Source organism: Poromitra crassiceps (assembly GCF_964638095.1).
Source record: "Poromitra crassiceps genome assembly, chromosome: 29".
Taxonomy (NCBI): Eukaryota; Metazoa; Chordata; class Actinopteri; order Beryciformes; family Melamphaidae; genus Poromitra; species Poromitra crassiceps.
This window is the reverse complement of record NC_139641.1, coordinates 8,458,583-8,472,818: the sequence shown is the minus strand read 5'-3', so window position 1 is coordinate 8,472,818 and position 14,236 is coordinate 8,458,583. Positions and strand designations below refer to the sequence as shown.

At 43.1% G+C, this 14,236-nt stretch overlaps 1 protein-coding gene across 1 annotated transcript in view; it reads right to left on the bottom strand.

The window, feature by feature from the left end:
• LOC310800040 (calcium-transporting ATPase type 2C member 1-like) overlaps positions 1-14,236 on the bottom strand; it is a 183,865-nt gene that overhangs the window by 90,585 nt on the left and 79,044 nt on the right. The gene's annotated exons all lie outside the window — the stretch shown is intronic.

Sequence of the window (14,236 nt, the reverse complement as noted above, 5' to 3'; positions counted from 1 at the left end):
TAGGAAGGACAGAACTTTAAATGATTGGAACCTGGGTCACTGTAGGAAGGACAGAACTTTAAATGATTTGATCCTGGGTCACTGTAGGAAGGACAGAACTTTAAATGATTTGATTCTACTTTATTTCCATTTCATTTATGTTGGAATCTGTGCTTTGGCAAAGTGTGCCTCATGCCAATAAAACTCCTTCAACTGGGCAGGTCGCAACAGGGTTTGCTTTTTTCTCACTTTGTGTTGTTTTGTCATTGTTTTCATTGTGATTTGCATATATGCGCATACTGTGGTGTACATTGCAAAACAATAATAAAAAGTTGGGCAATTGTTTTTTCAAATAAACGCAAAAAATGAAAATACAACTTCAACATTTTAAAAATAAAGAAATTCATTCATTCACTCAACTCAACTGAGACAGGGAGAGATAAAAACAGAGAGAGAGAGAGAGAGAGAGAGAGAGAGAGAGAGAGAAGGGGGGTTATGACATGATGTGAAGTGTTTAGCAACACGACAATGCATAATCAATGTCAACGACCTATATTCTGTGTGTGCACACAAGTGTGTGCATGTGTGCAGGCGCTGTGTGTGTGTGTGTGTGTGTGCGCACGTGTGTGGACTCATGTGTGCGAGTGAAGCAGGCCAACAGTTCCAGCTCTATTTTCAGCTGCAGCAGCAGCATCCAGATGACCTGGTTTCCATGCCGACAGGACCCGACCACACAGTCACAACCGCCTCACTCATCACTACGCCTCTCCTCAACGTCCCTGTCACCGTGTGGTCCCAGAGACCGTATACATAATGGACTCCTCAAAGTCCCTGTCACCGTGTGGTCCCAGAGACCGTATACATCAGGGGTGGCCAAACTACGGCCCGCGGGCCAACTGCGGCCCGCTGCCCGTTTTTAAGTGGCCCGCCATGAATTCAGAAAAAAAAAAAAAAAAAAAGTTTTTTTTTTTTTTTTTTTTTTTTGCTAAAAACGTTTGTCCGTTTTTCTGTTTCAAAGTTTAAAACGGAAGACGGGGGAAAAAACGGAAAAACAAAAACATTAAGAAAAAGAAACTGAAAAACAAAAACAAAAAAATGGATTCTCCCCATTTCGTTTTTTTTCAATTTAAAACCATTGAAAATGGGTTATACTTGGGCACCCTGACATGGTCTATTTATAAAAAATATATATATATACTGAATGAATGTTTAATACTAATGTTATGTTAAATTATCTCTGTCTTAACCTGTTGGCACAGGAAAAGAAAATTTGATAACATACAGAAATACCCATTGTAATAGGTGAGCACATCAATAAACTATGTGTCATATATTTATTTAGGTAGAAATTCAATTTTTGATGGCACAAGGGTTTTCTGGTCACATTTTTTTGCCGCGAAAACTGCCGCGCTTAATATTGTTTGGCCCGCGACTCCTTATATTTTTCTGTATGCGGCCCACAACCAAAAAAGTTTGGCCACCCCTGGTATACATAATGGACTCCTCAAAGTCCCTGTCACCGTGTGGTCCCAGAGACCGTATACATAATGGACTCCTCAAAGTCCCTGTCACCGTGTGGTCCCAGAGACCGTATACATAATGGACTCCTCAAAGTCCCTGTCACCGTGTGGTCCCAGAGACCGTATACATAATGGACTCCTCAAAGTCCCTGTCACCGTGTGGTCCCAGAGACCGTATACATAATGGACTCCTCAAAGTCCCTGTCACCGTGTGGTCCCAGAGACCGTATACATAATAGACTCCTCAAAGTCCCTGTCACCGTGTGGTCCCAGAGACCGTATACATAATGGACTCCTCAAAGTCCCTGTCACCGTGTGGACCCAGAGACCGTATACATAATGGACTCCTCAAAGTCCCTGTCACCGTGTGGTCCCAGAGACCGTATACATAATGGACTCCTCAAAGTCCCTGTCACCGTGTGGTCCCAGAGACCGTATACATAATGGACTCCTCAAAGTCCCTGTCACCGTGTGGTCCCAGAGACCGTATACATAATGGACTCCTCAAAGTCCCTGTCACCGTGTGGTCCCAGAGACCGTATACATAATGGACTCCTCAAAGTCCCTGTCACCGTGTGGTCCCAGAGACCGTATACATAATGGACTCCTCAAAGTCCCTGTCACCGTGTGGTCCCAGAGACCGTATACATAATGGACTCCTCAAAGTCCCTGTCACCGTGTGGTCCCAGAGACCGTATACATAATAGACTCCTCAAAGTCCCTGTCACCGTGTGGTCCCAGAGACCGTATACATAATGGACTCCTCAAAGTCCCTGTCACCGTGTGGTCCCAGAGACCGTATACATAATGGACTCCTCAAAGTCCCTGTCACCGTGTGGTCCCAGAGACCGTATACATAATGGACTCCTCAAAGTCCCTGTCACCGTGTGGTCCCAGAGACCGTATACATAATGGACTCCTCAAAGTCCCTGTCACCGTGTGGTCCCAGAGACCGTATACATAATGGACTCCTCAAAGTCCCTGTCACCGTGTGGACCCAGAGACCGTATACATAATGGACTCCTCAAAGTCCCTGTCACCGTGTGGTCCCAGAGACCGTATACATAATGGACTCCTCAAAGTCCCTGTCACCGTGTGGTCCCAGAGACCGTATACATAATGGACTCCTCAAAGTCCCTGTCACCGTGTGGTCCCAGAGACCGTATACATAATGGACTCCTCAAAGTCCCTGTCACCGTGTGGTCCCAGAGACCGTATACATAATGGACTCCTCAAAGTCCCTGTCACCGTGTGGTCCCAGAGACCGTATACATAATGGACTCCTCAAAGTCCCTGTCACCGTGTGGTCCCAGAGACCGTATACATAATGGACTCCTCAAAGTCCCTGTCACCGTGTGGTCCCAGAGACAGTATACATAATGGACTCCTCAAAGTCCCTGTCACCGTGTGGTCCCAGAGACCGTATACATAATGGACTCCTCAAAGTCCCTGTCACCGTGTGGTCCCAGAGACCGTATACATAATGGACTCCTCAAAGTCCCTGTCACCGTGTGGTCCCAGAGACCGTATACATAATGGACTCCTCAAAGTCCCTGTCACCGTGTGGTCCCAGAGACAGTATACATAATGGACGGAGCTACTGTGACGTCACCCATTGCTTTGTGGGTTTTGAAGCCTTCAGGTTGGCATCTTCACCGTCGCCATCTTGGTTATTTGGAGTCAGAAGTGAGCTGAATTTGGAGGAGAAGAGCTGCAGCTGAGCTGCTATTGGTCCGTGATCGGAGCAGCAGAGCTCCAGACTGATCGGAGCAGGGCTCCAGACCAGTGTTGGGGGTAACTCATTACAAAGGTAACATATTACATGTAATATATTACTTTTAGCAGTAACTCAGTAATATAACTTATTACTTATAGGATTTCAGTAATATTATACCAGTTACTTTGTCAAGTAACTCAAGTTACAAATTGAGTTACATTTTATTTAATCAAAGCACATATTTTAACTAGAACGACCGCAACGCGGACTTATGCCTCCGCCATTAGTTCATTCTTGAGTCCAAGTGGATGTTGGAGCCAAATTGGAAGAAATTGCATCAAGGCGTTTCTGTGCAGAATTGGATATTTGAGCCAAATGTGAAGAAATTTAGTCAATGTGTTACTGAGATATGGCGTTACTGAGCTTGAAAATGGCATTTGTTAGGTCACTGTGACCTTGACCTTTGACCTTTGATAACCAAAATGGAATCAGTTCATCCTTGAGCCTAAGTGAATGTTTAAGGCGAATCTGATGAAATTCCGTCCAGGCGTTCCTCAGATATTGCGTTAACAAGCTTGAAAATGGCATTCGAGAGGTCACAGTGACCTTGACCTTTGACCTTTGACCACCAAAATCTAATCAGATCATCCTTGAGCCTAAGTGAATGTTTCAGGCGAATCTGATGAAATTCCGTCCAGGCGTTCCTCAGATATCGCGTTAACAAGCTTGAAAATGGCATTCGAGAGGTCACAGTGACCTTGACCTTTGACCTTTGACCACCAAAATCTAATCAGATCATCCTTGAGCCTAAGTGAATGTTTCAGGCGAATCTGATGAAATTCCGTCCAGGCGTTCCTCAGATATCGCGTTAACAAGCTTGAAAATGGCGTTCGAGAGGTCACAGTGACCTTGACCTTTGACCTTTGACTACCAAAATCTAATCAGATCATCCTTGAGCCTAAGTGAATGTTTAAGGCGAATCTGATGAAATTCCGTCCAGGCGTTCCTCAGATATCGCGTTAACAAGCTTGAAAATGGCGTTGGAGAGGTCACAGTGACCTTGACCTTTGACCTTTGACCACCAAAATCTAATCAGATCATCCTTGAGCCTAAGTGAATGTTTAAGGCGAATCTGATGAAATTCCGTCCAGGCGTTCCTCAGATATCGCGTTAACAAGCTTGAAAATGGCGTTCGAGAGGTCACAGTGACCTTGACCTTTGACCTTTGACCACCAAAATCTAATCAGATCATCCTTGAGCCTAAGTGAATGTTTAAGGCGAATCTGATGAAATTCCGTCCAGGCGTTCCTCAGATATCGCGTTAACAAGCTTGAAAATGGCGTTCGAGAGGTCACAGTGACCTTGACCTTTGACCTTTGACTACCAAAATCTAATCAGATCATCCTTGAGCCTAAGTGAATGTTTAAGGCGAATCTGATGAAATTCCATCAAGGCGTTCCTCAGATATGGCGTTAACAAACATCCGTACGGACGGACGGACGGACAACCCGGATCCATAATGCCTTCGGCCTGGCTTCGCCGGCGGAGGCATAATAAAGATACAATCATTTCCTAATCAAACGGTGTGTTTTTATGCAAATAACCACTGTAGATGACAATAACAGAGGAAAAGAATAACATTTAGAATGTTGGATTGTTTACACTGACTTCAAGGGGGTTGACATTATTTTTCGGGATGGTTCCAGGGCAGTGATGTCATTCTGCTGCTGCTGTTGTTTTGGTAAAAGTAATGCAAAAGTAGTTTAATAAGTAACAAGTTACTCTACACAGAAAGTAATATTGTAAAGTAACTTATTACTCTCAAATGAAAGTAACTAGTAATATGTAGTATATTACATTTTGAAAGTAACTTGCCCAACACTGCTCCAGACTGATCGGAGCAGGGCTCCAGACTGCCACCACATGTGAAATATGAAATGTTCTATGGTCTCTCCCAATTATAGCGTTAGCTGAACATTTGGTTTGAACCAGTAAAACTATTTTTATAAGCATTTTACGAAATGTCTATGGGAAAATAAAGGGCGGATGAAAATCTCTGGTACAGTGCTGAAGCAGGAAGTAGGCGGTCACTTTGCCTCTCTGTAACATAGCGAAAGAGGAACTCCCGTTCACAAAACTCTAATCCCAGATCACATTGATGAAGAACAATGGATTGAATTGAATAGCATGACGTAACACTGTACATATTGCCAAAGCAAGCGACAAGACATGAAGAGCTAAACATTAATTAGAAAACTTACTATATCAAACATACTACAAGACTAACAAATGATCTGTTGTCAGATATGGAAGTAACATCCTTTGAATAGCAAAGAAACAAACTACAAGACAAACAGGTGATGTGTTGTCAGATGTAGCAACAAGGAACAAAGAACATTAAAGATGGTCTGTCGTCGGATACGCTCTAACAGCAACGTGTGTCAGGTGACTGTCACTCACTGTCCCTCAGTCTATGGCAGGCAGCAACATAGACTGCTGCTAACGCACAGCTCTTTGAGTCCTCTCCTAGTAGGACTGGTAGTTGCCCCCCTCTCTCTCTCTCTCTCTGTGGAGTTTCTATATTTGTCTCAGTGGTCAGTCTGTACTCCCTCAGCAGCAGTTATATTTGTCTCAGTGGTCAGTCTGTACTCCCTCAGCAGCAGTTATATTTGTCTCAGTGGTCAGTCTGTACTCCCTCAGCAGCAGTTATATTTGTCTCAGTGGTCAGTCTGTACTCCCTCAGCAGCAGTTTCTGTCCTTGTCAGCAGTTCATGTGGACAAAACAGGCCAGGAAACTCACTTCACTTCATGTCTGGATGATTCACGTTACTATTCTGACTACTATCACTACTTCCTCACTACTGCTTAAAGCAGCCCTCCAGTGTATTTTGTCATTGTTATGATTTTTAGGGAATAAAAAAATACCGATAACCGATATATTGGCCGATTTTTTTTTTTTTTTTTTTTTATCAAATGTTTATCCCCCATTAGTACTAATCCCCCATTAGTGCTAATTTTGTATTTATTTATCCTGGTTGCTGCTCCACCCTCTGCCGATCTGGGGAGAGCCGAAAACTGGCTCCATGCTTCCACATGGGCAGTTAGCCAGCCGCTTCTTTTCACCTGACAGGGGAAGCTTCACCGGTAGGACATAGCACGTGGGAGGATCACGCTATTCCAACGAGTTCCCCTCCCTCCGAACAGGCGCCCTTAACGACCGGAGGAGGCACCACATCAGCAACCCTCAAATATCAAACACTTGACAAAGATATGATTGAGTTGACATGAATTGAAATATGTGATGTAGGCAGGATATTTTACAGCTTATTAATAAACTCAATGCAATGAAACAGTAAACTTAACTGGGAATTTAATAATTATAAATAACTAGAAATACAAAAACACAATAGAACAAATAGTTAAGAAAAAATATCAAATATACACAACATGCTGTCCATGCTGTCTATAACTTATATATATATATACCGTAAATTCCGGACTATAAGCCGCACCTTTTTTCCCGTTTTTTGGCCTTTTTTGGCCCCTGCGGCTTATATAACGGTGCGGCTTATCTATGGATTTTTCCCCCAAAAAAAAAAAAAAAAAAAAAAAAATCTCTCTTTTTTAGCACTCTTTCTAACTATAAATCCACTTCTGTTTTAATTTCCTCTCTTGCCCTCTTTTCACCACACTGTATGACACTGTATGACACTGTGTGCACTGTAAAAAAGAAACACAGGTGGTGTTGTGTTATGTTGTTTTGTTGAAATGTTAATAAATGGGAGCTTCCTCAAACAGCCATCTCTTTCCCGACAATCCCCTCTGTGCATGAACCCTTACATATGGTAATTAAACATTAAAACACAATAAAAAAAAAAAAAAAAAAAAAAAAAAATACCATTAAAACACCCGCGGCTTATAGTCCGGTGCGGCTTATATATGTAAAAAACAGTCAACTTTGCAGGTGCGGCTTATACACCGGTGCGGCTTATAGTCCGGAATTTACGGTATATATATATATATATATTAAAAAAAAAAAAAAAAAAAAAAAATCGGCGCCAAATATGACCGATACCGATATATCGGTAATCGCCAATATCGGCCGATAATATCGGCGGGCCGATAATATCGGTCGGGCTCTAGTTATGATATTTCATGTGTTGCTGGCTTCTGCCCGGGTCTGCTGATTAGCCCCACTGTTCACCACTGTATGTTGTTGACACATAACCTTATGTTGGGCTCAAAGTCCTCAAATAAGCTTTTTGTAAAAACGGGTGGTGATGTCAGACATTGACTACGTTAACATGCACACAAGATTCCACTATTATTCGGAAAATGACAATATTCTGAATTTGATAAGGGTCATGTAAACAGCATATTCCAGTTGCATTTTCCGAATATGGGCAATATGACGTTTTTCTTGTTTTCTCTGTGTATGTTAATTCCTTACATGTAACAACAAATGTTTATGTATTGTATAATAGTCAAGTGTGCCATTATTCCTATTCAATCTAGTAATAATGTTAAAAATCTTAATTTGAGTATAGAAGGTGATTCCCATTCGTGTGTTGTTTTTGTTCATTATGTTTGTTTGTTAGAGGACCGCAATGGAAACAAGCCTATGGCTTTATTGTGTTTATATCCTCGGTGATTGTCTGTATCTCCCTGTCTCATTGTTGACATTCACCAAATAAAGTCGATCAATCAATCAATCGATGATATTCAGATAATACATTACAGTATACCGTTTAAGTAAATAGCTGGCAGTAGTTAGCTGTTACCTGTGAGCTACATTAGTTACATGCCAGTAAAACGCCACTGGATGATCAGTTTGATAACTATATCAACCAGTTCGAGTCACGCTCTTTCCATAAAGCCCACCAGCTTTGATATCTGATCCAGGAAGTGCCAGACTTCCTGGATCTTACGGGGAAAAGTCAATGGGGTTTTACAACGGGGGTTTCAATTAAATGCCTAAAATAAGGTCTGTGGTTAACAAAATTTTATGGGATCGGTAAATTGGGTTCAGCAGGATCTTCACAAACGTGAATCACTTTTATGGCTTTTGAAAGGTAAATGCGTTTTTTTAACAACACAATTTTTTCGAAAACGCTTCAAAAGTCATAAAAGTGATTCACGTTTGTGAAGATTATCCTGCGGAACCCAAATTACCGATCCCATAAACTTTTGTTAACCACAGACCTTATTTTATGCATTTAAGTGAAATCCCCATTCTAAAACCCCATAGACTTTTCCCCGTAAGATCCAGGAAGTCCGGGACTTCTGCCTTCCGACTACAAAAATACGTCATCCCTCCGGTACTCTATTACCTTTGCTTTTGATCAATTTAAGCTCTTTGGTGCAAATGAGGACGTGCGTTGATAGAGCACATTTTCATAGAGCATCAATGGTACAGGTAGGAAGAACTGACTGCAGGGGGGCTTTAAGGTGAATAGGGTATATTTTTTAACTATTAGATATCACCATGACATTTCACCAGTTGATTACCGTACTTTCCGTACTATAAGGCGCACCTGAATATAAGCCGCAGCAGCTAAATTGAATGATTGTTACATATATAAGCCGCACTGGACTATAAGCCGCAGGTGTTTTAATGTTTAATTACCAACCAGGAGGAGGCGTAGCGCCTGCCTGTAACAGAGATCTCCGTGTCTTATCAGCGGAGACCGTTTTGAGTCCTTACCCTCATCGTCGTAACACAGCCAGTTCTCAATCTTTTGAAGCATGATGTTAGATTACAACAAGCTAATTGTGTGGCTTAGCCTTCCAAAATGTTGCCGTTACTTTTTTAGAATGTAATACATAGAATTGGGAACGTTACATTAAATTTCATTCAGACTGTCTTTCTGGCTCAATCGCCGCCATTTTTCCCCCGGAGCGAGGGAGGAAGAGAGGAGGGACGGTGTTTTACAGTAGTGGCTGAGAGAGCGTAGTGGCTCAGTGCTCCAAGCAGGTCGCGAGGCACATTTTTTGCAACATCATCCAATCAGGGTCTGTCTGTCTTGCTCTCGTTCTGTCTCTCGTACCAAAATCGATAGATTTAGGAGGTCCCCTAGTGGCCGTTAGCTGTAAAAATCCATAGATTAGCCGCACCGTTATATAAGCCGCAGGGCCGAAAAATGGGGAAAAAGCCGCGGCTTATAGTCCGAAAAGTACGGTACTGCATACATTTCCAGAACAGAAATCTGAACATTAGATAAAGCCAGGTTCAAAATTCTCGTTTCATTTTGTCGGCATATTAGAGCCAAAGGTTTCTTTTGATCACTCCATAAATCAGAAAATACTGTCAAAGGGCATTTAACAAATTCACTGCCAACAGTTTTTTCAATACTGTAGGTAGCTTCTGCCAAGGGGTTTTTTGAGGATTCTGGCTCATCTTTCAAGAGCAGAGGATTATTTTCTGCTAGGACTTTGTGAACACAAAATATCTCAAAAGAACTAATAAAATGTGTGCTTTCTCTGTCTAAAAGAGTTAGTTTGTAGAGTTAGTAGTTATGTAGGCATTAGCAGTTGAATACAGCATGGTTTCAGCGTCTGAAAATGAAAGCTGAGAAAAATGCCTTTTTGTGAAATTCGATAGAACAGTCACTTTAACCATTTATTTTTGGCATCAGTAAGACATCAGACATCTAAACAATAGTTCTGAACAGTAATTTCCTCCATAACAGCCCCCCCACCCCCCTCTCCTTCAAACTCCTCCCTCCGTGGGTGTGTCTCTGGTGGCTGCAGCCTGTGTCACAAGCGAGTTTCTGCTGCCTGTCTGTGCTGCCTGGCGGCCCCTCGTCGGGCGAGTCTGGATGGGGCTCGTTCGTTTCTTGGGGTTTCGGTTGAGAGCTGGGATGAAGCTGCATGCGATTCTGGGCTTTATGCTGCGTGTTTCAAAGTGTGTTGCACCCAGTCTATTTTTGGAACCCCCCACCGTTGTGCGCCACCGTTGTGCGCCAGCGCGAAAGCGTTTTCGCCAAACCATTCTACAGTATGAGAATGGTTTCCTCACGCTTTTCCCTGCAGTTTTGGCTCGGCTTTCTCTAGTCTGGAGAGCACTGTCGCCACTTAGTGGGTCGGTAAAATAGGTTATACACATTCAATAGCTCCCATATTTGTATAGGAGATGTAAAAGGGTTTGATCCACGTCCCACCGTCAAAAAAAACGGCAGTCAACCGTTGTTGTTTTTTTGACGAGTTAACTCGTCCACGGCAGTGAACGTGTTAAAAGCCATTTTCATCATGTTCTTTAGGAAGAAAATGTTCTCAGGCTATGAGATATGAACAAACCAAAAAAACACAGAATAGGAATAGGAATAGGAATAAAAGTGGAAAGTTTGTTGTATGTAAGTGCTACTGAAGCAGAGATACCCGTCTCTGAGTATGAGAAAGAGTAAACTGCATTTTTACCCTTTTCATCTGCCATGTCTCAAATGTGATTGGTTGGTCAAATGTTAAGGCACTGACCTCACCACTAACTAGTCCACTATAGAGACAGTCCGCATGTCTGGGAACGCCCATACAGGATCTAGGAACGCCCACAATACACGCTGGGTTAGCCTAGGGGCGGGGTCAGGGTGGGGTAAATTCCCCCGTTCCATCCATTCAGCAAAGTTAGAATTGAGCTGATAGCCCAGCCCAGGCAGACACGATCGGGGGATTTAACCACCGCAGTAAACGCACATCTGAGCAGACGTCTTGTGTTCTAATAATAATAATAATAATGATTGGATTTATATAGCGCCTTTCCTAAGGCTCAAAGCGCTTCACAGAATCATTATTCGTTCATACCATTCGTACCGGTGGTTCGAAAGCGTGGCAGCCACACATTGGCGCTCAACGGCCCCTCCGACCACCATCATTCATGTCTACATTCATACCAATCATACCAATCATGTCTACATTCATACCAATCATACGAGGCAAGGAGGGTTAAGTGTCTTGCCCAAGGACACAACGACAGCAGCTGGGAGGGAGCGGGGATCGAACCGCCAACCCTTGCGTCATTGGCCGACCCGCTCTACCTCCTGAGCTAAAGCCGCCCGTTCTGCTCTAGAACCCCCAAACCTGTAGTTTAGAGCCGCAGCACCGTCTTTTGGTGAGTCAGCCCATGAGATATATGGGCGGTTTTACCCCACTCGCGCGCCAGCCGTTTCACATTTTGTGGGCGTTCCCAGACATGCGGACCGTCTATGACGAGACGTGGCCTCAACCTATGGCGTGCATCACACATGTTTGCACCGTGGAGATTCTGGCCTCGGCCTCAGAACACTCATTGTCCACTGGGCGATGCAGCGGTCTGGGCCAAGTGGACCCTGGTGCACCGTGCGTTGACATGGACACAGGCAGCTAGCAGCAGCTTCTGTGTCCTTACAAAGCAGCCCTTTGTTTTCTGAAAATGTCACTGTCACTTTGACTCTGGCTCCCCAACTGAATGGGCAGGTTGTTCTGTAGGTGGAGGCAGCTGGAGGAAAATAAAATACTGTCCCAATCCAGATCCATTGTTGTACCTTTTTGGGAAAACGGTCCACTGGTCAACTTCAAAGAACTACTTTGACTCTTTGTTAGTTTGTCAGCTGATCTCCTTCCAGTATGCAATCAAGAGGACTGGGCACCTACATCGCCTGGTAAATAGACCTGTCCAGTTTGCATGCTAACACTTTAGCACACAGTATACATATACACAGTACATGTTATAAGTCATATATTTTTTGTATTTTTGACAACCTTATTGCTTAGGTTATGGTTACCTCTTTAACTCATTGAGTGCCAGCCACTTTTGAAAAACGGATGCTCCCAGTGCCAGCCCTTTCAGAGCGTTTTCAGTGATTTCTCGAGGCCCACAGAATATTGTGTGATATTACTATGTAAACACCGAACACGCCCAAAGAACGATGAGACTCTCTTCTATCATCAGCAAAAAAAAGTTTACTGATATCATTTTCCGTTCTTTAGTTATCAGCCGGAGAAGATAGGTTGATTTCAGCAAAAACAGACGTTTCAAATTAGAAGCCGAGATAATGAGCCTTTTGTGAAATGAAGCATTTCAAGCACATCACTGACTCTGAAGCTAATATTTTCTGATGTAGTGACACCTCAAAAATAATTTCCTTCAATAAAAGAGCGAAAACAAAGGAATTTTGATGGCAAAATAATATTTTTTAGCTGCAACCAGCAGCGCTGGCCTTCTTGCTGGTCTTGATTTACTGCTGGTGGGCATCAGATATTCTAGCTTGTGTTTTGCCAATCTGTCTATCTAGCCTGCTGTCTGGGTCGGTGTTGTATGCTGCCCTGCGTGCCCCACCCCCCTCAACTGCAAACTCCTCCGTGGGTGTGTCTCTGGTGGCTCTCTGCTGCACGTTTGCTCTGCACGTTTCAAAGTGCGCTGCACCCAGCTCTATTTTCACATCATTCCGCCGTTTTTGTTCGCCGGCTCCCAGCGCTTCCAACTGAGAATGATTTGGCTTTTCAGAAAGACGCTGGTGTCGTGCTCCTTTTCTGGCAACTAATCATGTGGATGGGCTATCGCAGCGGAGACGGAGGGGCTCAATTGTGGCAGCAGATTGGCTGCTGTTCACAGGCACAGCTAACGTTACAGCATTTCCGTTTCCCCACACGGCTTCTTCTACTCTTTTTTCTCATCTTTCTCTAATCCGGAGAGCACTGTCGCCACCTAATGGGTCCGTAAAATAGCTTCTACACCTTCAAAATCCCCCATACCTTTAGAGGAGATGCATCAGGCTTTGATCCACGTCCCACCGTCAAAAAACGCAATTGACGACTTTAGTCGTCATTGGCACTCTACGCTACTATTTGAATTGACGACTATAGTCGTCATTGGCACTCAATGAGTTCATCTCTAGGAGCGTTGGATATGATACAAGGGATGTCCCTAATGATTTAAGCATGCAGCAGAATCGTTGTCATTCAGGAATGAGATTGCATAGAGAGGCATGAATCGAGATCGCGATTTCATCACAATTACTCACGCAGCCCTACAGTCCACACACAAACACACGTGTGTGTACTGTTAAGACTTGATTCATTATAGCATCTTTCCAAACCAGGAAACTGCTTCACAAAACGATTACATTTGAGCAGAACAGGATCATGAAAATGTCTTTTGTTTGGACTGTCACAGCCCTTAGTAAACTCTGTTTTTAAAGATGATATGTCAAGTTATTATTACAGGGTTTATTTATAACACTCATTCTTACAGGCTTTTTCCTGGCTCAAAATGAGGCGGATGTGGTACTAGAGCCTGACCGATGTAGGATTTTTGAGACCGATACCGATTTTAATGTGGGAAAATTCCCAGATTACCGATAGACGGCCGATATATAGTAATTGTTTTGCCGCTGGAATGAAAATATAGCTATGCAAAGGTACTCAGAAGTAGGGGTGCTCCGATCCGGCTAAGCCACGATCCGATCCGATTCCGATTCCTGGGGTCACGATCCGATTCCAGAATGGATTCTCGATTCCAACGATTCTCGATTCCAGAATCGAGAATCGATTCTCAATTATGTAGTTTTATAATAACACACAAAGGTAAATATAAGACAAAAAATGACAAATGTATTAATGCTGAACTTCAAATTCAACTTCTGTATTACAGTCAGGGCCTAAATTCATTTTGCAAACTAGGGGGGAATTCCCCCCTTATGTTCTTCAGATAAGCTGGATTTATAGGCTGGGGGGGATCTGTAGACTTTTGGGGGGAATACATTAACCAGAGTTCTTAAGTGCAAGAGGTGGTGGCACCGTGGCAGTACAGTACACAAATGACATGAACATTTGGACACTTATTCAGCCGGTATCTTGCATGTTGCGTTCAGGTGCACTGTAAACATTTTTTTTTTTTTTTTTTTTTTACAATTTTAAGAATCGATTCTTGGGAGTTTGGAATCGATCCAGGAATCGTGGCATTAAGAATCGCGATCCTTTCAGAATCGATTTTTTGTGGACCCCTACTCAGAAGGCTGCTTTTTTAAACAAATAACTTTATTAAAGA